Source organism: Choloepus didactylus, chromosome 4 (assembly GCF_015220235.1).
Source record: "Choloepus didactylus isolate mChoDid1 chromosome 4, mChoDid1.pri, whole genome shotgun sequence".
Lineage (NCBI taxonomy): Eukaryota > Metazoa > Chordata > Mammalia > Pilosa > Megalonychidae > Choloepus > Choloepus didactylus.
The window spans coordinates 189,749,255-189,773,617 of NC_051310.1; the positions used below are offsets into that span (position 1 = coordinate 189,749,255).

At 37.0% G+C, this 24,363-nt stretch overlaps 1 pseudogene; it reads right to left on the reverse strand.

Moving 5' to 3' along the window:
* Window positions 1-23,339, reverse strand: part of LOC119533048 — a 92,332-nt pseudogene extending 68,993 nt beyond the window's left edge.
* Between the last annotated feature and the right edge of the window lie 1,024 nt (window positions 23,340-24,363).

Consider the following 24,363-nt stretch of genomic DNA (forward strand, 5'->3'; position numbering starts at 1 on the left):
TAATTCAATATTTCACAAATAAAGTCTAAGTAAGAGGATGCTTCCTGGTTAAAACATTGAAAAACTTCCAAATTTTGAGAATCAATTTTCAAAGATATCAAAACCTTTTAAATGCATATCTTTCTTTGTATGCCTCCTTATCATTCAGAGTATGCTAATTCCTGACCTCTAAAAAATTATTTTGAGTTTAGAATGAAGGTACCCTCCTGGAAAGAGGTTTTGCTACTGTTTCTACCTTCAAGAAGGTACCAGTCCCTCCTTGTAGGGCTTTTACATGATTAACTCTAGTTAACCCAGTGCAATCTCACTTTTGAGTAAAGTAAAATTACTGATCTGAGACCTTAATTTCATCTGCCAATTTACTTCACTTTTGCCAAATTCCATTGACTACAGTTAAGTCACAGGTCCCTCCCACACTCTAAGGGAGGGAAAAAAATGGTCATGAACAGCATCAGGAGAGAATCAGTCCTGCCACCTGCAGTCTTTCCACCATACTAGCTCACCCAGCCTCTTCATATCCACAATGTAAATCTGCACAGAACACATATCCCTGTGTTCTCAGTAGTAGTCTATCTTTCTTTTTCTCCCTTCTGCTATATTCACAGCCAAAGCAGCTATTATTCAAGTCTACTGGTGTTGAGGCCAGGGGTTATGGGCTTACTAAATGACTACTGAATAATTATATAGACATTTCTTTTAAGTTTCTAGTGTATCAGAACAGCCAGAATGAAATATCTGAAATTGTGGAACTGTAACCCATACTATACTTTGAAATTTGCTCTGTAAATACCTGTTAAACAATATTTTGAAATTTATCACTATATATATATATATCACAATAAAAAATGTTTGAAAAAAAGATTTTAGTAAGTTATATGAAGCATACACCATATAACCTGCACCACTCAAGTACCACAAGAGCCAGCATCCCTTAGTTAACCACATGCTTATTTATGACACAAATCATCAGATAAGTAGTTAAAGACAATCAATAGCTTCATGCCAGCATGGGCCAGGTTTGCTGCCAAATGAAGACAGGGCCTTGGGACCCCAGATGAGCTATGTAGACACATGCTGGGCCCTTTCACCTGTGCTCAGGGCATCCCCACAGGCCTAACTCCAGGAGCCTACATGTGGCCTGTTGCTGCTCCTGCCAGACCAGCACACATGTGCACACCAGCACCACATCTTTACTGTCCACAGGTAAAGGCAAATTCAGCTCTCCAGCAGAGCATCCACCAAGGATTCCACCTTAGCCAGGTCTTCCTGCAGGCCCTAGCACAAATTTCCTTGAGGACCACCAGTTCCAGGGATGGTGGTCAGGCTACCTTGCCATGGCCCTGTGCCAGGAAGCTCTGCATCATGTCACAGGTCATGGAGAACAGCCATGACAGCACCAATTGTGTCACCAAACAATGCACATGTCACCTGCTACAACCCCCACCTTAGACCAGCTCCACATGGTGCCTCAGAGGCACAGGAGCCCACCTTAGAAAAGGCAGGGATGAAGGGTGTCAGATGCTCAGAGAAATTTCTCTCTATCCCCTAAAATATGCTGTCCTCCAGGAACTCTTTCTGAGCACCACACAGGTGCCTGGGGCCCCTCTCAACAGCATACCTCTGTCTCTGAACCTCTTCTCTGTCCCCATTAACAATGCTGACCCTGGCAGCTGAGGGTACCATCCTGGGCACCCCTTCCCAGAGCTCTGCATGGATGCTTTCTGCTTCATGTCCTCCACACTCATCCTAAAATTCACAGTTGGATTTCTCTCTGACTCCTTCTCTGTGCTCTCACTGGGTGAGGGCTAGTGTCTGCCTTAATAGGATTTCCCTGGCATCCACACTTGAAGTCACATGCTTTTCAGAACACTTAGGAAGCACTTTGGCCAGGGGTGGCAGATGCCATTTCCATTTCTGCAAAGAAACAACTGAAACTCTGGGAAAATTGTCACCATCTGCTTTTAAGCATTTTGATTTTGGAAAAAGAAACAGCAAAATTTTAATTGACTAATACTGGAAAACATGAAGAAGTAAAAGCTGCCTTGATCCAAACAATGATAAAGATAGACCAAGAAAAAGTCCCAGAAGTGGCACTGCTTCTGGATCCTGGCAGGGACAGGTCCTGTGTGGGAGCTTTGACTCAGTTTCCTTCACAGGAACATTGAGGTGGCTCCTAGAGCTTCCCCAAATGGCAGATGATGACATCCAGCTCAGAGCCATGGAAATCTCCAAAGGTTGCAGGGTGGTAATCCCAGCAGGCTGGCATCTGTGCTCAAGCACCAACCTCATCTACAACCTACAGGCAAATCCACCACTTGGGGAGCCTTCTATTTGGCTCCTTCAGAGCTAAGCCCTGGCTAGTCGGATTTCTGAAATTTTCCTCAGTTTATACAAATCTAACCATGTGTATGTCAACCTATTTAAACCTCAGAGACAGGGAGGCCTATTGCCTGTGCCATCCTCCATTTGCCTGACATCACACATGAGCCTTTTCCCACAAACACAGTTCTTCCATGTATTCCATCAATGGAGAACCAGATATGGTTGAAGCAGGACACCCCCACCCCATGGACACATAGGTGGCATCTTAGTGCCTGCCTGTTCAAACACAACACATATGTTCATAGCAAGAGCTTGGCTGGCACAAGAGTTAAGCCCCAGTCCAGTTTTGTTTTTCTTAAGGAAGAATTCAGGGACAAGAAAAATAATAGTGAGTAGTAAAGCTTATTTGAAAGGCCAGCACATGCAGAAGGAAAATAGGAAAGGCTTGTAAAAGGAACACGTTTGAGACTTCAACACATGTGTGCTTAAGAGAGGGGATGCACCTGGTTGAGCTATGTTCACATATTATATGTTAGCCTGTGGCTATGCTTTCGGCTAGGGATGGCATGGACATTTTCATTCTCTCCCCCTAGCCCAACCTGTCCATTATCCCTCCACCTGCCTATCTCAACTGATTCTGAGAAATAGGATTTTCTCTTCCTTTTGCTCAGCCCCTCCTTACTGTTCTCCATCTGGCTCTATTGACTATTACCTGATGGTGACCCATCCCTCCATTTGGACTGACCAACACCCCTGGCCTGCCCAGAGTGCCCTATTCTAGCCAGCCTCATGTTCACATCTGAACTATTATTTCCAAAGGATAGACTTACAGAACCAAAATTAAAGTGGAGAATTAATAAAATTAATATGAACATCAACAGTTTTCATTGGTGATGCTAAACTGCATTCCAAAATGCAGCAAGAACCTACATGTACAAAAAGGGCAGATGGCAGGCCACCAGTGGCCTGTTGTTACTCATTCTCCCCAACCTGGCTCTCCCTGCATATTGTCCTTGGAATTATTGGGCTGTTTTTTTCCAGGCCCAGCTGCTGTTCCTCCTTCCCTCTTCACCTCACCTCCACTGTGGAGACATGCTCAAGTCTCCAGAACCTCACCCCACCCCCACCAGCTATCTCTGGCCAGAATCACCAGGGTCTCCCAGGCTTGGCTACCTCCAACTCCTTTTTCCACACCCTAGGGGCCACTGTCTGCAATGTCTGTGGACACCTGGACACCAATGTGTTGCTAAGAACTGGGTCTTATGGCATTGCTGGTGCTAAAAAATTCAAGCTGTGCCTGTTATCCAGACCTGCCAGTGAAGGTCAATGATGCACCAATCTAAGGACTGCCTTTAGAGGTTTTAACCTTTACCCTGACCACCTGCAGACCCACCCACTAGACCCTGTGCCTGCAGATGCAGCTGCACCCTGTAGAGAAATGTACTGAGGCCTGAGGATGGTCCCAGGGCATTTGCAGTTCTCCCTGACCAGGGTTAAATAATTGTTGGATAATTACCAAACTGCTCAAATCCTAGCTTGAGACATCTTCGAGTGAACTTGTGAATAGTGAGATTTCTAGTGAATACCAGCCTCTCCTCCATGGAGCTCTCAGTTTTGGTGAGCAAAGGCTTGTTTTTAGCCACAAAAAGCAGGAAAGATGTTCCCCAGGTGAGAGATGGAGACTTTGCTTTGGCTAAAGGGTGGGCAAGAGCTACCTGGAAAGAAAGAATTCTGACTTCATGGCTTAGTTTATACAAAAGAATTAGGTAGAAAGATAAATATTTCAGCATTAGTTCAAAGAAATACTGGAACCCTCCACAGGGCTGGTCAAAGATTTGCCAAGTAAACCACAGCTGTTGGAATGGTGGGGTTGGATGCACACTCAGGCCTGAAGGATGTCTCTGATACACTGTACACTAGAAAGGACATGCTGCAAGACACTTTCCAAGATAGGAGCCTACCTGGACTGCTAGAGGTAAAATGATAGAGGTCACATTACTAAACCCATTTGCTCCTGGAGTGATAGATAAAATAAGGCATATTGATATTCTGTTTTGGTTTTCCATATTTTCTAATTTTTAAAGAGTGATAATGTCATGGCTTTCTATTTTTAAGGAGTGGAGACAAAATAGATGTGTTAACAGGGTTGGGATGGTGTGATCATGACCAAGTCTCCTGAGGCTGGAGTAATTGAGATAAGCATGGGAAATGGGTGGAAATTAGAGGATTTCAGTCTGCATTTGACTATCTCTTTTGCTGCAGCAAATTTCCCACTTACAGTGAAAACTTTCTGGGAATTCAATCATGTTCCCTTTCTGTCTGACACACTGAATGATTAGTGAACATATTCCCAATCATCCATAAAGCACTAACAAATTTTAACATGCAATGTAACATGCAGGGTGGCTGGGGGATGAGAACAATCAGTATGGGAGGGTGTCATTCATGATGGCAGGGTTGGGGATGTGGATGCCCATGCCCCATGGAAAGAGAGGAACTATCACTGGATGCAGAAGAAGATCCATCTTCAGCTGGAAGGATGCCTGCAGCAGAGTACATGACCTTGGAGACCATTAGCCCCTGTCTACAGTGAATGACCCTGCAGGAAAGGAGCCTCCTCAATGTCCCCACCTGCCCTTTCCTCTCCTGCTGTCCCAGGGTTTCTGGATAACCACAGACAGCAGATTGGAGGGTCAGGTTGGAGGGGTACAGCCTACACTTCATGAGCCACCTTATCCCCACAGCTGCGCTCACCAGTGGCCCTGAGACTCCCTCCCAGCATGCTGATTGCAGCTGAGGTCCTCTGAGGTGGGAGAAGACCAGGTGATGGTAGCACAGTGCCTAGCATCATACTTGAGAGGGTTGGATTGCCAGGACTGTGGTGCAGACACTTCAGAACTTCAAGCTCTGCATTTAGCTTTGGGCTTTTCCACACACCAGTACAGGACATGCAGGTCTCTCTCTGCCCCTCAGAGCAGCCCAAGTGAAGAGACTTCTAGCATCACAATACCTGGTCAACAAACACTGCTTATGGAAGGAAGGGGAGATGATTCCTTTTTGGGCCCAGGAGTATGTTCTTGCAAGGTTCCAACTGACACCAGGCTGTGCTATAGTGCTCCTCAGCTCTGATGTCTCTATGACTGGGGGTCATATTCCTTAAAACAGGTGCCAGCCACCAGGAAAGTAAGCCTCAGCCAGGTGAATTATCTGGGGAACAGGTGGTGTGCAGCTCATATCCAAGGTCATGAGAATCCTCTGCCTGCTGGTGCTTTTAGAAGGGCTGAGCTGCAGAAATGGCCCTTCTTCCCCAGAGCTTCCTTCCAGATGTGGGAGAAAGACACTAGAAAAAGTAGCAGAAGCAAATGGCAGGGATCAATGTGAGAAATTCCAGGCAGAGCACATGTTTGGAATAGGGCTAGGGATGTGTTGGTCTTTGCTGGGAAGGCTGATCAGGGTGGGTGGTCTGCACAGGCCCATCTGCACCTGGGTCTTGATGCCAGCCAAACACGCAGAGGGAGATGCTGGGTCAAGGACAGGGCCAGGATGGTCTGGGCTTCCTGGAGCAGAGTTGGCATAGTATCCTGGTTAAGGGAAGAGAGCAGGAGCCACATACTCTCTGTGGGTGTGTGTGTGATTGGCTCCAGTCTGGTTTTTACAGAAGCAATATAAGTTGCCAAATCATTTACACAAATGCCACTTATCCAATCATAACCAAATCATCAACTTCTCTGGTGTGTCTTGAGTTTTAAGGGGTACCTATTTTTAGCTGGAATATCCATTCTATTGCTGCTACAGTCTCAAATATAACAAGTAATTTGGCCAGGTTTTCTCAAATGACTGTGAATTTTATAGAAGAGTGAGGTAGAGAAATAAAATCTTTTTTTTCTAAGAATATAAATCAGTGTATTTTATGAAAAAAATGCCATCATCTATCTGTGGTCATCTCTCAGTTTAGATAGTCCCATCTTTCAAGGCCAGGAAAAGAATGACATCCACCAATCTCATTCAGCTTAAGTATATGATGATTTTAAGATCATGAGCCCAGCAGTCTCCCAAAATGACACAGCATGGAACCAGAGAGAAATCCCACAAATTTACTTGTATTTTGAGGATGTTTCACACACTTTAGAAGAAGACTATAGAATTACCATGGTTTTATCAAATTTATCATTGTGCAAAAGGTATTATTCTACAAAATGTCTATATTATAATACATATGGGAAATTCTACAAAAGTTTTTTTTAACATTTTCAAATAATTTCTTCCAATCATATGCCACCTCCCCCAAAATAAAAGCCTAGTTTGTGTCTGACATAGTAAGACATATTTTTGGCAAGATTTAGATTTAGATTTCACTGTGGGTTCTGCAATGCAGATATAACACTGATATTACAATCAGCTTGGTGGGGCAAAATTAATTTGCTGATCAAATATTAAATAAATATTTCAGTTGCAGGCATCTAAAGTGAACAATTGTTTGCACTTTAAAGTTTTACTTAATTCTATGTATACATTTAACATATTCCATGACAGTTTATATAAAGGTAATTCCTCTGGAATCACTCATATTACATATAAACTATGCTATAGAGAATAAAATTAAAGCAGAAAAAAATGCACTGAATATCTACAATTATTACTTGATTTCATTGAACAAGTGCATATAGATTTTTGTACACTGTAAATTTGAAGAACAGATATTTGATGAAGTACTACTATGAATAACCCTTGCAAATTGTAGGAGGGACACATTGGAATATCATTGAGTTTTAGAAAATGTACTTGATCTGAAAGCATCACATCTCAACAAGCTTATAGCCTTTAGATTTTGAGGCAAAGCTACATATAATAATTCTATTTTTAAGTTAGGCTTTCAAATTGAATAATATATCAATGATTGTCCAGAGAAGAAAGTGTACATCTTTGAATAATACAAGAACACTTCAATATTGATGGGATGCTCCATTTATTTGTAAAGAAATGACTGAAGGTAGATAAAAGGAAGAGGGAAGATATTGAATGCTAAAATGTAAATAGGGAATGCAAAGAATAAGTGGATATTGCGTGTTTATAACAGAACACAAATAAACATGACCAACAGACTAGGTACTCTTCCTTAGGAGCACAGAGTTTTGGAATATTATGGACAAAATTGTATGTACATTATTGCTGACTTTAGATTGCATATTACATAAGCATTGGTCAAGAGAGAAACTTTTGAATTTCTAGAGGGGATAGAATGAGGAAATCAATTGATAATGGGTGGGTAAACACATTCCAACATGATTCCTCTCTGTTCACACTTAATGCAAGTGAGCTTCAAGGAAAAGGAGATCTTAATTTCAGTGATTTTAATCTAAATAGCTATGAAAAATTCATACAAATTACAAAAAATACAATGTTTACTGAAAGACAATTATTCTGTTAGTGTATGTGATAGAACACAATTTCAGTCATGAGATTGTTAAAGTTAAGATGATAGCAATTCAAATAAATTAGTTATCTAAGATAAAACATATGGAAAAGTAAGTGCTCTACTTGGAAGGACATGTAGAAACAAGAATGGACATGGTCACAGGAAAAGGAGAAAAATGAAGATATATAAGGTATGTGGAAACCAAATTTAAAGAGTAACAAGAATGCAGTTTTCAAATTAAGTAAGCAAATGAGGATAAGCAGTAGGCAATTAAGGTAAATAAATTTAGAGGAATATCTACAGATAGCTTTATATAGATAAAGAAATAGATAAAAACAGTTATAGAAGCAATGATGTGCTTATGGCTAGGGTTAACCTTACAGTGCATGTTACCCAGAAAATTTTTCCTTTTATTTCTGACTTACGTTTCTAAATATTGTCAGTGGCAAGCATATCATATACAAAACTTCTCTGTAGCAGATAATTTAAGTTTCCAGTATATATATATATAGAAAAATAAAATGACTTCATTAAGCAAAACATTCACTGATAGATCTTAAACCTTAAAATAATTTAAAATTTATAATTTATTTAGTACATCAGTAACAAGGAAATCTTACATTTAAAATTTCTTAGGTATGTTATGGAATTTTCTTTTAAAATATATTACTAAATAAGCATTCACTCCCCTTCCTTTTTAACACAATGGACTAATAGCTGGTGAACAAGAAGAGTTAAAAAACTTCTACAATGTAACCTCTCTACCTAATTTGTGACAAAATTATTAACAATTAGGTCTCATGGACTCAACAAGGAAATATAAATTAAGGTGGAAGGGTCAAAAACATGCTTCAGATATGGCATAAATTTCCACATGTGTAATTTGTCACTGGACACACTTGTGTGCATATGCACAATTTTAAACCTCAAAAAATTTTATACATTTGTTTAGCCACTCAATCTAATATTATTTAAATATATGCAGTTTACCTTAACTAATTAATATTTGGTTTCAAAATTCCCCAAATGTCTACATTTTCACATATTAACCTCTTTACAAATATTTAAATGTTTCTTTTGGCACAGACAATCCAGAATTTAGCACAAAATTTACTTCTTCTCAGTTTCAGATATTTCATTACCTATCCAAGGTTTCAACAAAATGAAAGTAAAATCATCCATGTCAACCAAAATGCATCAGTAAAGAAAAACATACTTCTCATTTATATCAAGAGTTCATACTGTGATTTAGTATATATTTTATATTATGCTTCCTTTCCCCTTAGGAAAATTAAAAATTTGAACCTTGGAGAAAACATGCTTCTATTCTTGATAAAACTGAATAACAACCAACATAATGGGGATTCATTTTATGAACAATCAATTTAATATGTTGAAAAAGAAATCTAAATTGTAGAAGAGTGACAACTCTGTTTTTTTAATATCATAGAATAAGTTACAGCAAAAGTTTTTCTAGATTGCCAGCCAAAGCAGTAATAATTTGATGTTTTTAGCATTTTTTACTGTAATCTGAAAAATCAGTCCTGTAAAATATGATTATACAACCAACTTTCTACAAATTTTCATTTTTCATGATAGAGCAGTAAATATTAACACTACTTTAATGTATTATTACACACATTCATGGTGCTAAAACTATATACCAAGAACATGAAAAATGGTGTTTTTATGATTTAGGTCCAAATGTGTGCTATTTCAATCTTACTTTAGCATATAACTTTTAGCTCTATTTTTCAGCAGTGCATTGATTATCTATGAGATTGTAAATACTCATAAATTATTTTTAATTTAAGGCAGTCATGCCTAAATGTATACTTTAGGATTTAATGAGATAAAAATATTCATCTCAATTCAAATAAACATAAATCAAATCTTCCATAGTACCCTGACTTATATGCCATCATATTTTTAACTTCTTATTCCTGTAGTAAAAATACTGGTTTCTCAAATATATCATTGTATTTCATCATTTTCCATAGTCTATGAAAATACTAATTTTGTAATTACTACACTAGTGCTACTACCATTACAAAAAATGTCCCAAATTATACTGCAGTCTTTGGAACCAGACTATGCCCCTTTCATGGGAGAATACTGACTTGTAAAAGTCCTTTCTGGGTTGATGCTTCTCCTTGAATTTCCCCTCTAGGCCAAAGCAGCTAGAGACAATGAAAGGAGGGATAATAAATATAGAGGCAAGTAAAAACTAAATAGAACAGATCAACATCCCCAGAAAAGGAACAGGGTAAACTAAGTTTTATCCTGGGGGTGAAACAACTGTACAAAATGTGCAATCTCAAAAATTGTACCACAAGAACAGGGCAAGAATCAGATGAATAAGGTGAAAACACCTGAGCTATTCTAAGTCTAGAGTAAGTTGATTCAAGAGGCAATGAAGATCCTAGCACTAAATAATCAACAGGACAACCCTAGGTATGAAAGAGAAACTGACCTCCAAATTAAAATCATAAAGATAATCAGATGCCTAGAAAACAGTAAAAAATTACAAGCCAAACCAAGAAGCAGAAAATATGGCCCAGTCAAAGGAATAAATTAAAACTTCAGAGGAGACAAGAATTTGGGAAATCAAAGATGTTCAGAAAAATATCATAAGTCAATTCAAGAAGATGGAAGAAAATATGCATAAACAGGTAAAAGATATTAACAAGATGCTATGTGGCCAGAAGTATTTGAAAATATAAAAAAGAAACACAACAAAATTATATGAAAGAAACACACAATAAAAGAGATTAAAATACACTAGAGGCATACAACAGCAGATTTCAATAACATTAAAAGATTCAGCAAATGAGAAGACAGCTGAAATTTTACAGACAAAAGAATGGATAGAGAAAAGAATGTGAAGAATTGAACTTCTCCATAAATTTGCTTTTGCATAATGACTACTGATGATGAACACCTTTTTATGTTCTTATTTGCATGATTTATATTCTTGGTGAAGTGTCTGTCCATTTCTAATTGTGTTGTTTATCTTTTCCCTCTTGAACTTTAAGTTACCTTGTAATGTTCTATATGATATTCACTCAAATATGTGATTTGCAAATATTTTCTCCCAATCTATTCGTTGACGATTTTGAAGGAAATTAATGAATTCAAATGTATGTTTTCCCCTTAGTGAATTGTACTTTTGGTGTCTTTTCTAAGAACTCTTTGTCAACTTTATTCATGATGATTTTCTTTGAAAAATTTTATCAATTGGCATTTGACACTTTGAATTAATTATTGGTATACTTCATGAGGTTTAGATCAAAGACCTCTGTTTTCTTTTACATATGGATGCCCAAAGATTCCCACATAAATTTTTGAACATATTATTTTTCCATTAAACAGCCTTTATATTTTTTCAAAAATCAAATGACCACATTTGTATGAGTTACAGTGCTATCTGTATATATAATTGATCCCCTTGTTAATCTGTCACTAATACTCCAAAATTTTACACTTAGAGTAAGTCTTAAAATAGGTGTGATTCATCCAGATCTATTCTTCTTTAAAATTGTTTTGTCTATTCTAGTTTTTTGACTTTGCCATGTAAGATGTAAAATCAGTTAATCTAGACTTACCAAAAGGCTGCTGATGTTTTCACTAGCATTCTGGTAAATGTATAGATCAGTGTAAAAAGTGGCACCTTAGTATGATTCTTGCACTCCATAAACACTATGTGTTTCTCAGCTTAGTAAGATATTTGATATCTTTCTTCAAACATCAGTTTGCAGCCTAAAGATTTTGTACATATTGCTTTTAGATATTTATCTTAGTATTTCATTTCCCTTTAGTATTGTAGTTAACTGTACTATTCTCTTTCATTTTGGCTTTCAAGTTTTTCATTACTATTACTTAGAAATACAATTGATTCTAAGGTGTTGATCCTGAAACCTTTGCTTCTGCAAAAGTTTATTAGTTCCAGGAAGTTTATTTTTCTGTGTAGATTCCTTGAGAAATTTATATGGAAAATCATGTCCTCTGTGAAGAGACACTTGCAGTTTTATGAGTTTATTATATTTTATGATTTCTTAATATGGCTAGGTGGTTTGGGAATGGAGCTCATTTCCTTCTTCCCAATCCTAGGGTTTAAATTGCCTATAATCATTAAGTATAATGAAATTTTATTGAAATACATTCACATACCATACAATCTTCCAATGTGTGCAAATGTTCACAGTATCATCATATAATTGTGCATTCATCATCACAATTTTTGAACTTCATTACTCCAAAAAATTAAAATAAGAAAAAAATTCATGTAAAACAGAACATGCAAAATATTCCATGCCCCTCCCCCCATTATTCATTTAATTTTTTTCCTCACTTTACTCATTTATTCATACACTGGGTAAAGGGAGTGTGAGCCATAAAGTTTTAACAATCACAGAGTGACACCATATAAGCTATATAGTTTTAAAAGAATCAAGGATACTGGATTGCAGTTCAAAGTTTCAGACATTTCCTTCTATCTATTCTTATAAACTAAAATCTAAAAAGAGATATGTATACAATGCATCAAAGTTACCCTCAGAATGAACAATCAAATTCTTTTGAAACCTCTCAGGCACTGAAACTTTATTTTGTTTCATTTCTCTTCTTCCTTTTGGTCAAGAAGGTTTTCTCAATCCTACAATGCTGGGTCCAGGCTCATTCCCAGAAGTCATGTACCATATTGACAGGGAGATTTACATCCCCAGGAATCATGTCCCACATAGTGGGGAGGACAGTGATTTTACCTTCCTAGTTGGTGTAGAAAGAGAAGACATGCAAAACACAATACTACTGTGTCCTCAACATAGATTCTACTCTCCATTTCTATAAGTGTTAGAATATAATTGATTAACAAAGCGTTACATTTCTTGATAACAGTATCATGATATTTTAATTGGTAATTTAAACAAAAACCACATAAAGAGGGGAAATAAAGATACCTCAGAGTGTAGGTCATGGTTGCTATTAAATGTAAGTTGAAATCTTTTCAAATTAGTAGGTTACAGATGTAGGTTTGTAATAGAAACCACAGAGTAACCACAAAGAAATTATTTTAAAATATATACAGATCAAAAATGAGAAAGGTATCAGGTACTTCACAAAAGATAAACTATATTGAAAGGAGGCAGCAGTAAAGGGAAGAGAGACAAAAAAGATGTGACATAAGAAAAACCACTTGACAACATGGTGGAAATAATTACTGCCTTTATAGTAATAATGCTGAATGTTAAAAGATTGAAGTCCCCAGTCAAAAGAAATATTCACAAAGGAATAAAATATCATGATCCATGTATGTGTTGTTTACAAGAGATACACCTTAGACATAAAGATTCAAATAGCTTGAAAGTGAAAGATTGGAAGAAAATTGTCAATGTGAATAGTACCAAAAGAGAGCTTTTCTAGCTATACTAGTGTAATACAAAATAGAAATTTAGTCAAAAGCTGTAATGAGAAAGAAAGAGGGAAAATATTTTAATAAAGTTTCAGTTTAACGAAGAAGAAATCACAATCATAAGTATTTAGGCACATGACCATAAGACAAACACTGGGAAAACTGAAGAAAGAAATAACTATCTCTACAATAATAGTTGGGGACTGCAATACACCACTTCCATCAATAGATAGCACATCTGGAGAGAAGATTAGGAAAGAGAGAACTTGAATATTATGATCAATAAACTACTCCCAACAGGTATATACAAAACATTAGACCCCAGCAAACAGAACACAGATTCTTCTCAAGTACACATGCACTGTTCTCTAGGATAGACCACATGTTGTATCAGAAAAAGAAGCCTCAATAAACATGAAAAGATTGAAATCATACAAAGCATCTTTTCAGACATCAATGGAATGAATTTGGGAAGCATTAGCCGGCAGAGAACAAGAAAATCCACAAATATATGGATGTCAAATAATGCACTCCTTTTATTATAGAAGTTGTGAGTTTATGCCTAATGTTATGCATAAAATACAGGATTCCCATACACCACCTCACCATCAACATTTACGTTGGTGTGGAAAACTTGTTATAATTAATGATAGCAATTTTTTGCAATTCTTATTTTAAGAAATGGATAAATTTGTTACAAGTTATGAAAGATTATTAAAATAGTACTAGTCACAATTGTCCATAGTTTATACAGGGGTACTTTCCCCCATATTCCAAAACTTTTAGTTATTATTATTATTATTTATGTATGTCTTTTCTTAATTGTCATCTACCCATTCACTGGATAAAGGAGGTGTCAGTAACAAGGTTTTTAACAATCACACTTACAAGATAAAATTTGTATGGTTATACAATCAATACCAAAGATCAAGGCAACTGGAATAAGTTCAACAACTTCATGTATTTCCTTCTGGCTACTCTAATACACTAGCAGCTAAAAATAAACATCTATATGAGTCAGAAGATATACTCATTTGTTAAATACTTCTCCATTACAACTCCTCCCTCTTAATCATTCTCTTAATTTTCTGGATATCATGGAAATGACCATTCTAACTACTTCTTGTTGAAAAGGGTGTCAACATTATGTGGTAAGGATTGAAACAGGTTGATGTTCTTGAAGAGGCTGGTACCACTGGGTTTCAGGGCTTATCTGGCATAGAAACAATCTGGAGGCTTTATGTTTCTGAAAAAATAAACTTAATAATTTCACTTTTATATAGTCTTAGATAGATCCCAGTTCTTTCTTTAGGGTTTTCAGGAATGGTTGGTTGGTGCTTGGCAAACAGTGGCAAATTGCAATATCTGATTAAAGTTTACCTAAGAGTAACCTCCAGAATGACCTCTTGGCTCTATTTGAAATATCATAGCCATTGAAAATGTATTCTGTTTCATTCCACCCTTTTGTTGAGGAAGGCATTCACAACCCCATTATGCAGGGCAAGGTTCATCTCTGGGAGTCATGACTTATATGGGGGAGGTTAGTGTGTTTATTTACAGAGATGGCTGTGAGAGAGACACCATAGCTAGGCAGCAAACAATGTTCTCTGGGAACAACTCAGGCATAATTATAAGTATGCTTAGCTTCACCATTATAAGATAAGTTATATAAGGACAAGCATAAAGATTAAGGGCTTGGCTTATAAGATTGGGTGTCCCTGATGTTTTAGAGAATATAAGGAGATCCCAAGATAGGGAAGCTCATTGTTTCCACATTTTACTTCAGTCCCTCAAGGAATTCTGCAAATGCTTTTTTTTATTTTCTTTCCAAAGTACCCTGGTATGTATCAGAATCTTACATTAACAAGTAGAGAATAACAAGATCTCATTACCTATTCTAAGTTCCAAATAACAGACTCTTAATTAATGGACACAAGAAAATTCACAAGGGAAATCAGTACATATCTTGAGATGAACAAAAATAAGAAATGAATATATCAAAAGTAATGGGATAGAGTAAAGGCAGTGCTCAGGAACAAACTTACACTTCAACTGAGATACAGGAATTGAAACAAATAATAAGTCAATTCAAAAGCTTTAGGGAAGACATAGCAAAAGACCTGAATCATATAATGAAAACACTGCATGTACATAAGGGAGAAATTGAAAGTTCAAAAAAACCAACTGGCAGATTCTATGGAAAAAAGGCACAAAACAAGAGATGAAAGACATGACAGAAACATACAACAGCAGATCTCAAGTGGCAGAAGAAAACACAAAGAAACTGGAAAACAAGGCATTTAAAGGCTACACACAAATGAAAAGATAGAGAAAAGAATGGAAAAATATGAGCAATGTCTCCAAAAACTTAAGGAAAAAATGAAAAGTAAGAATATATGTACAATTGGTGTCCCAGAAGGAGAAGGGGAGGGAAAAAGGGGAGAAGCAATAATAAAGGAAATAATCAAAGAAGGTTTCCAATTTCTTATGAAAGACAGAAAATTACAGATCCAAGAAGGGCAGTGTACCCCAAAGGCAATAGATCTGAATAGCCCTACACTAAGAAACTTAAAAATCAGATTTTCAAACATCAAAGATAAAGAGAGAATCCTGAAAGCAACAACAGAAAAGTGATCCATCGCATACAAAGGAAGCTTGATAAGACTGTGTGGTGATTTCTCTATAGAAATCATGGAGGCAAGAAGGAAGTGGGGTGATATTTTGAAGATACTGAGAGAAATACCACCAAGAAACTGATATCCAGCAAAACTGTCCTCCAAATATGAGGGAGAGCTTAAAATATTCTCTGACAAACAGACAATGAGAGAGACTGTGAAAAAGATAACTGTTCTACAGGAAACATTTAAGGAAGCACTGAAGACACAAAGGAAAATACAGGAGTGAAAGGTTTGCTAAATAATTTGGGAGATAGTAGCACAGCAATGTGAGTATACTCAGCAAAGATGGCTGTGAGTATGTTTGAAACAGGAAGGTTGGGACCATGTGGGAAACCAGAATAAAAGATGAAGAATAAAGACTGGGACTGTGTAACTCAGGGAAACCTAGGGTGCTCAATGATTGTAATAAGAGGTACAAATGTGTTTTTACATGAGGTAGAATAAATGAATGCAAGCACTGCAAGTTGTTAAAAATAGGGTGGGATTGAGGTGGAAATAAAACCAAAGCAAACTAGAGACTATAATTTACAGAAACATTGTATTATGCTTCATTTAATATAACAAAGGCAATATACCAAAGCTAAAGGTATATGCAACGTGGGGAAAAGGGAAAGTGTATGGGATTCCTGGCATTGGTGATGTTGCCTGACTCTCTATTCTACTTTAGATTAATGCTATCTTTCATTTTATTGCTTTCTATCTGTCAAGTTTTGTTTGGGTTGTGTTTGTTTTCTTTCTCTTTTCTTTTTCTTTTGCCTCTCTGTCTTCTTTGACTCTACCTCCATCTTTGTGGAAGAAGTAGAGATGTCCTTATATAGACAGTGGCAATGGTGTGGAATAGATAAATACGTGACTATACAGGGAACCAATGATTGTTTACTTAGGATAGAATGTATGGTGTGTGAACAAAACCATCTCAAAATAAATGGGTTGATGAAACCTTACAAGCACTATATTGAGTGAAATAAGACACATGAAGGCAAATATTGCAGGGTCCCACTGATATGAACTAATTATAATATGTGAACTCATAGACATGAAATATAAGTTACCAGGATTTAGAATCAGGCTAAAGAATAGGGAGTGGTTGCTTATTATGAGCAGAATGTTTAAGTTGAAGTTAAAACATTTGGGAATGGACAGGGGTGATGGTAGCATGATGTGAGAATAACTAACAGTGCTGAATAAGTGTGTGAAGGTGGTGGAAAGGATCAGCTCAGTGTCATGCAAGTCACCAGAAGGAAAGTTGGAGGTTAAAAGATGAGAATGTATAAAACAGTGAATCTTGTGGTAGACAACGTCCATGATTAACTATAGAAATATTAGAAATCTCTCTCATGAACTAGAACAAATGTATATTACTATAACTAGAAGTTAATAATAGAGGAGCATATAGGAAGAAAAAATATATATGTATTGCAAACTATACACTACAGTAAGTATTTTAATATTCTTTTATCAATGGTAACAAATGTACTATATCAAAACAATAAATCAATAATGGAAGGGGGCATGTTTAGGGGTATGGGAGGATTTGAGTTTCCTTTTTTTGTCTTTATTTCTTTTCTGGAGTAACTAAATTGTTCTAAATATTGAAAAAAATTTCTGTTGATGGATGCACAGTTGTATGATGGTAAAATTGGCAGTTGATTGCACACTTTGGGTCTTTGGATAGTTGTATGTTAACAATCTCAATAATATATATATGTATAGACACACACACACACATTTATATTTGTAAAATGCAAAAAATGTATTGGGCACAGTAAAGGCAGTGCGCAGAAGGAAATTTATAGGCCTAAATGCATACACTGAAAAGAGAAATGTGTGAAAATCAAAGGCTTAACTGCATAACCATAGAAAATAGGTAAAGTACAGCAATGTAGCTCCAAAGAAAGCAGAAGGAAATAAATAAAAAGAATAGAATAGACATTAATGAAACAGAGAATTTAAAAAAAGAGAGCATTAACAAAATTAAATGTTGGTTATTTGAAAACAGCAATTAAATTGGCAAACATCTAGATAGACTGACCAAAGTAAAAATGAAAATGTGCAAATGGCAACAAAAATAAAAATTATCAGTAATAAAAGTGTGCAAATGCCAAAAGCCATAAAGTATAAAAATGATTATAAGAGAATACTATGAACAAATTATGTAAACAAAGATGGAAAAAAGCATGAAAAATACAAGGGAAATGAATTCCAAAAACAATGAAAATTAATAATACTGATTCAATAAAATATAGATGATCTGTACTGAACATAAGCAAGTCAAGAGATTGATCCAGTAATCAAAATCTCCCAATAAATAAAAATTCAGGATCAGATAGCTTCACCACTGAATGCTTCCAAATATTTAAAGGATTATTAATATAAATCCTTCTCAAACTTTTATGAAAAAGAGGCCAAAGAACACTTCCTAACTTATGGTCTTATGGAGCGTTACTCTGATACAGAAGGTAAAAAAAAAGCATTGCAAGAAAAGAAAAATGCAGACTATCCCTGAAGAATATATATGCATTTTTTTTGTAGTTTATGTAGTTTTTTGTAGTTTTTGCTTTATAGGTCTTTTGTGGCTTTCGTTAAGTTTATTCCTAAATACTTGATTTTTTTTATTGCTATTGTAAATGAATGTTTTTCTTGATTTCCTCTTCCTGTTTCTCATTATTTGTGTATAGGGAAACTCCTGATTTTTCATGTTGATCTTGTAGCCTGAAATGTTGCTTTAGTACCTTTGCTATAGATTTTTCTGGATTTTCTACATAGAGGATCATGACATCTGCAAACACTGAAAGTTTTAATTTTTCTTCTCCAGTTTGGATGTGTTTTATTTATTTTTCTCACCTAATTGCTCTAGCTAGAACTTCCAGCACAATGCTGAATAACAAAGGTGACATTGGGCATCCCTGTCTTTTTCATGATCCTAATTAGAGGGAAAGCTTCATGTCTTTCCCTGAGTATGATTTTAGCTGTGAGTTTTTCATATATTACCTTTAACATACTGAGAAAGTTTCCTTCTGTTCCTACCCTTTGAAGTGTTTTCATCAAGAAAGGATGTTGAATCTTGTCAAATTCCTTTTCTGCAGTGATTGAGATGATCATGTGTTTCTTCTGTTTCAATTTATTGATATGGTGTGTTTCATTAATTGATTTTCTTTTGTTGTACCAGCCTTGCTTGCATAGCTGGAATAAATCCCACTTGATCATGGTGTATAATTCTTTTAATGTGCTGTTGGATTTGATTTGAGAGTATTTTCTTGAGGATTTCTGCAACAGGATTGACTGTGTAGATCTAGAAATAGAGAGTGCAGTGTTGTGTGATGGTAACAGTGTTGTTGGTGCACCAAACAAGGATGTCTGTAAGTAGCATTGAGGGAGGAGGGCTGGGAGCATATCTGATAACAGACAGAAGGATGGACAGTAGAAACTGACACTGTGTAGCCTGGTGAAAACTAGTGTGGTCAAAGATGGTGACTAAGTAAACAAAAGTAAAAATTTTTTAAATGGGGAGAACAGGTGACAGGTAATCTTATGGGAAGTTGAAAATTGGAGGGTATTAGGGGAAAGAATATAACCAATGCAAGTTGGGTCTGGGGTTAACAAAACATTGTAGTATACTCCTATTAAATGTGACAGAGGCAATATACCAAAGCTGAATGTCTGGGAGGGAGGGGTTTGGAGAAGGGTACAGGATTCTTGGTAGTGGTGTTGTTGACTGACCTTATTGCTGTGTTTTATTTTAACTTTTCCTTTTATCCTTTTTATTGTTCTTTTGTTTCAATTCTTTTTTTTTTTTTTTGAGTAATGATCCTGTGTAAGTGCTAATTTTGGTGATGAATGCACAACCATATGATGATACTGTGAACAATTGATTTTACACTGTGAAAGATTGCATGGTATTTGAATATATCTCTATAAAACTTCAGGGAAAAATTACACAGAGGGACACAAGTGCTGGAGAGAACATGGAGAGATGCATGTATTCACTATTGGTGGAAATTAGAATGGTATAGGCTCTCTGGACGACAGTAGCATGGTCCCACAAAATCTAGGTATGTGGGGTCAAGGTCCTGCAATCTCAGTATGGGGTATATACTTGGATGATCACACAGTAGGAACATAAACGGACATTTACACACTGGTATATATGGCAGCAATATTCACTATTTGCAATAGATGGAGGTGGTCCAAGAGTACATGGACTGATGAACAGATTGGTGAACTGTAGCATAGGCAAGCAATAGAATATTGAGTGGCTACAATTAGAAATGAAGCTGTGAGACACACAAGTGAATGGAATTTGAGTAAAGCATTTTGAGTGAAGCATGCCAGAAATGAGAGGACAAACATTGTGATCCCTCACTAATATGCACTAACTATAGTGTGTAAACTCTGAGAACTGAATCTTAGAGCACAGCTTATCAGGGAAATGCTTATTGTAATTATCCCTAGATTGTAAGCTCTTAGTCACATGTATACCTGAGTTGTATTAGTTATCTCCAAATCATGAGGTGCTGAGCTCCTTGTGTATAACCTGGTTGGTCTCTGGAACTTTGGATATCTTTGTGACACAAGAGACTCAGAGCTAGATCTTGGCATCTATGAATATCAGTGTCACCCCATATGGCAACTGTTGAAAGAGCTGAAAAAGAATTCAGAATTTAATTAGAAATATGAATGAAGAGGAGCTGGTTAGGACAAAGGTAAATCAGGCCCAAGGATAAAGGATGATACTGACTGGATTTTAAAACTAAAACTTAAGTTTGAGACCAAGGAAGAAGGTGTTTATCTAGTGCAGGATCTTTATTTTCTGTAGCACACTAGACAATTTAACTTGTACAGTCAGTTGGTTTGAACACTATAGGTGCATGGTGCTTTGAATGGGAAGTGGGATTGGTGCATTTCTACAGGCTGGTGTGAAATCCCAATATGTCCCAGAGTGATATGGGGGGCAGAGAGTATAAGTGTATTTGTGGGGACCCACTGAGGAGCTGGGGAGAAATATGGAAGTGTTGGACTTCCCCACCATGGCTATTGCTAATTTTCACACAAACACTGAGTACTGCAAATTTAGGAGCCAAAACCTTGATAAGGGGGCTTTCCCGTATGAGACTAGTTACTACAAGGGAGATGCTAAGCCCACTTATAATTTTGCCTAGGGGTACCCCCCAAGGAGTCTCTTTTTTGCTCATATATGGCCCCTAATCTCACTAAGCCCACTAGGCATGTGAACTCACTACACTTCCCTCTATATGGGCTGTGATTCCCAGGAATGTGAATCCCTTGGCAATGAGAGAAATGACTCCTGGAGATAAGCCTGGACCCACTACTGTGGGATTGAGAGGATCTTATTGATCAAAAGGGGGAAGATAGATAAAATGATATATGGTTCCAGTGGCTGAGAGATTTCAACAGGAGTTGAGAGATCATTCGGGAGGGTATTTTTATGCAGTATATAGATATCACCTTTTAGTCTCTAGTATGTTGGAATGGCTAGAGGGAAATATCTGAAGCTGTCAAACTGCAACCCAGTGAACTTGACTCTTGAAGGTGATTGCATAACTATGTAGATTGCATACTGTGACTGTGACTGTGAAAACCTTGTAGCTTGCACTCCCATTATCCAGGATATGGACAGATGAATGGAAAAATGGGGCAAAAATTAGATGAAGAAAAGGGTAGGATGGATGGGATGGAAAGAATTGAGTTCTTCATGCTTTCATTTGTATTTTGGGGTAAGGAAAAGTTTCAAAAATTGATTCTGGTGATGTATGTTGGTGCTGTGAATAATTGATTTTACACTGGATGATTATAGGGTGTTTGAATATGTCTCAATTAAACTGTATTGGAAAAGTAAATGAACAATGTGGTGAGGAAGGGAATGGGATTTTTTGGATGTTCTTTTTCGGTTTTAATTTTAATTTTTTGTATGTAATGAAAATATTCAAAGTTTGATTGTGGTGATGAAAGCACAATTATATGACACTACTGTGAAAGAGTACAATTTGACTGTGTGTTTTATGATTATATCTCAAAAAATTGCATAAAATATATATGAAAAACATCCTCAACAAATCCAGCAAACAATTTCCAATGTAATATAAAACGTATTATGCAGCAAAACAAAGAGTGAAATATCTCAGTATGGCAAGGGGGTTCAAAAAAAGAAAAATCAGTCTAATAAACCACATTAATAGAATAAAATGAAAAAATTAAATCCCATATGATCATCTTATTTCATGTAGAGATATGATTTAACAAATTTATGCACCCATTCATGGTTAAAAATTTCATGAAAAGGTATTAATGGAAAACTCATATTTAATATCATACTGAGTAATGGATAAATGAAAGTTTTGCCCCAACATCAGGAACAATACAAGGATTCCCAATTTGACCACTGCTATTCAACAGTGTGCTGGATATTCCAGGCAGTGTAATTAGGCAAGAACAAGAAACAAATAGTATCAAAATTGGAATTGAAAGTAATAAAAATTCTCTATTCTCATATGACATGATCCTTGATGTATATAATCCCCCAAAAATGAACCAAACCTAACTAAAGTAAATGAATGAAATCATCACTATTGTTAGGTAAGATATCAACACATAAAATCAGCTGTTTCTATGCACAAATACTCAAAACTCTTAAAAGGAAAGGAAGGGCTGTTGCCATTTTCTTAGGCTTCAGACTGTCTGTGCAAAGCCAGGCAATAAAACTACTTTTCAACAAGTTTTGTCTCACCTTTTCTCAATTGAAAAACCTAAAATATATTGTCACTGAACCCCAGGATCAAGAAAAGAGACAAAATCTCCATCAGGTGGATCTGAACCCATTTGCCTGACTCCAACATCCACCACCAGGAAATAACCTCAGGGTAAGGAGAAAGTGCCTTCTCTTTCTCTCTCCATCACCCTCTGTGTTGACAGAGACAACATTCATGGGAATCCTAGCTCTAGGTGAGTGCTACCCCAGTTTGGGTCCAGAACCCTAGGGGTGAGTAGTACAGTGGGATGCTTCCATCCTCTCCCTGATCACTGCATTGGAGCTTGGGAACTCTCAAGTAGGGATGCCCTCTTGATTGTTCCTAAGCTTGGAAGCTGGAATTTCTCCTTACCCTGTACACCCTCATTCTAATCATGGGCCACATAGACACAATATAGATAAACCTGGCCAAAAAATTGAACCCTTAACTCCCCCTCCAAATTCATTCAACCTTGACAATTATTGTCAGCATCTTGCCAAGAGCAGTGAAATCCCATATGTTCAGGCCTTTTACAACCTGTGCAAGTGCCCCTATTCTCTCCCTCTCTCTCTGCCCCTCTTTTTGCCAAACCTGTTCCACTCACCAAATCCTCTCCTCCTCCTCCCAACACTTTCTTCAATCCTTCCAAAACTTTCTCCTCAAATCTTCTTGAGCTCCTCACCTGGCTTCATCCCCCAGCATTCACTGTGCTCAGTGCCCACCCAGCCCTGCTGGGGCTCCATGCCACTGATGCTGCTGCACCCCATTCCTGCTAGGGCCTTAGCTGCAGCTGCCACATTTCCCCTCCTTCTCCTTACACAGCCCCTCCTAGCCAAGCTGAAACTGCTGTTAAACCACAACCAGTATACAACCCTCCCCCATCTCTAGATTCCATCTAAGAATCTCAACCCTTCTTTTCTTCCCCACAAAGAACCTGCTTCTATTGACATCAGCCTATCCTTCTTTTGCAAGAAGTGACTGGATCAGAGGGGCCCATCTGCATCCATGATCCCTTCTCTCTCTTTCTGGCCTTTCCCAAACAAAACAGCACCTAAACTCATGCTATAAAACTCCTCTTTTTCTCTCCTGTCTTAGAAATGCCCTCCTATGCTATGCTCATCTCTTTCCTGATATGCCTAGGCTACCTACTCCTAAATCTTCACTTCATTTCTCAAGCCACTTCTGACATATGCTGCAAACTCTAAAAATTAAAATCTGCCTCAAAACTCCAAAAATCTAGGCTTCAATGTGTTTAATAATAAAAACCAGAAGTGCTGTCACCAGGAGCAGGAGAAAACAAAAGCTAAAGCTAACTCTTAAAAATAGATGTGACAATTATTAGCAAAAGCCTTAAAGAAAAAGAAAAACTTGAGCCCAGTCCACTTTGCAAACAGGAAGCCACTGAATCTGACTGCTTTCAGGCCCCTCCCAGCTGCAGTATATCAAACTCTCAAAGCCAATCTGGTCCACAGCTCAATCTCCTCAATCTCCTGAGGCTCACCATGGACAACTGAATTGTCCAGGTACTGAAAAAGCTCCAGTCACCAACATTACACTGATGATACCATGGGTAATGCTCGCAGTTGCAGTTAAAAATGTTTCATTCCTTTACTCTCCAAGCCACTGATTTACTCTCCAGTCTCTATTCTAGGAATAGATGGTATAATCTCTAAGCTCCTGCAAACTCCTCCATTGCCTTATGCACTCCATAGTATATCTTTTCCTCACTCCTTCTTAATAATCCCAAAATGTCCCACTCTTATTCTAGGAATTCTTGTTAAAAATTATGTG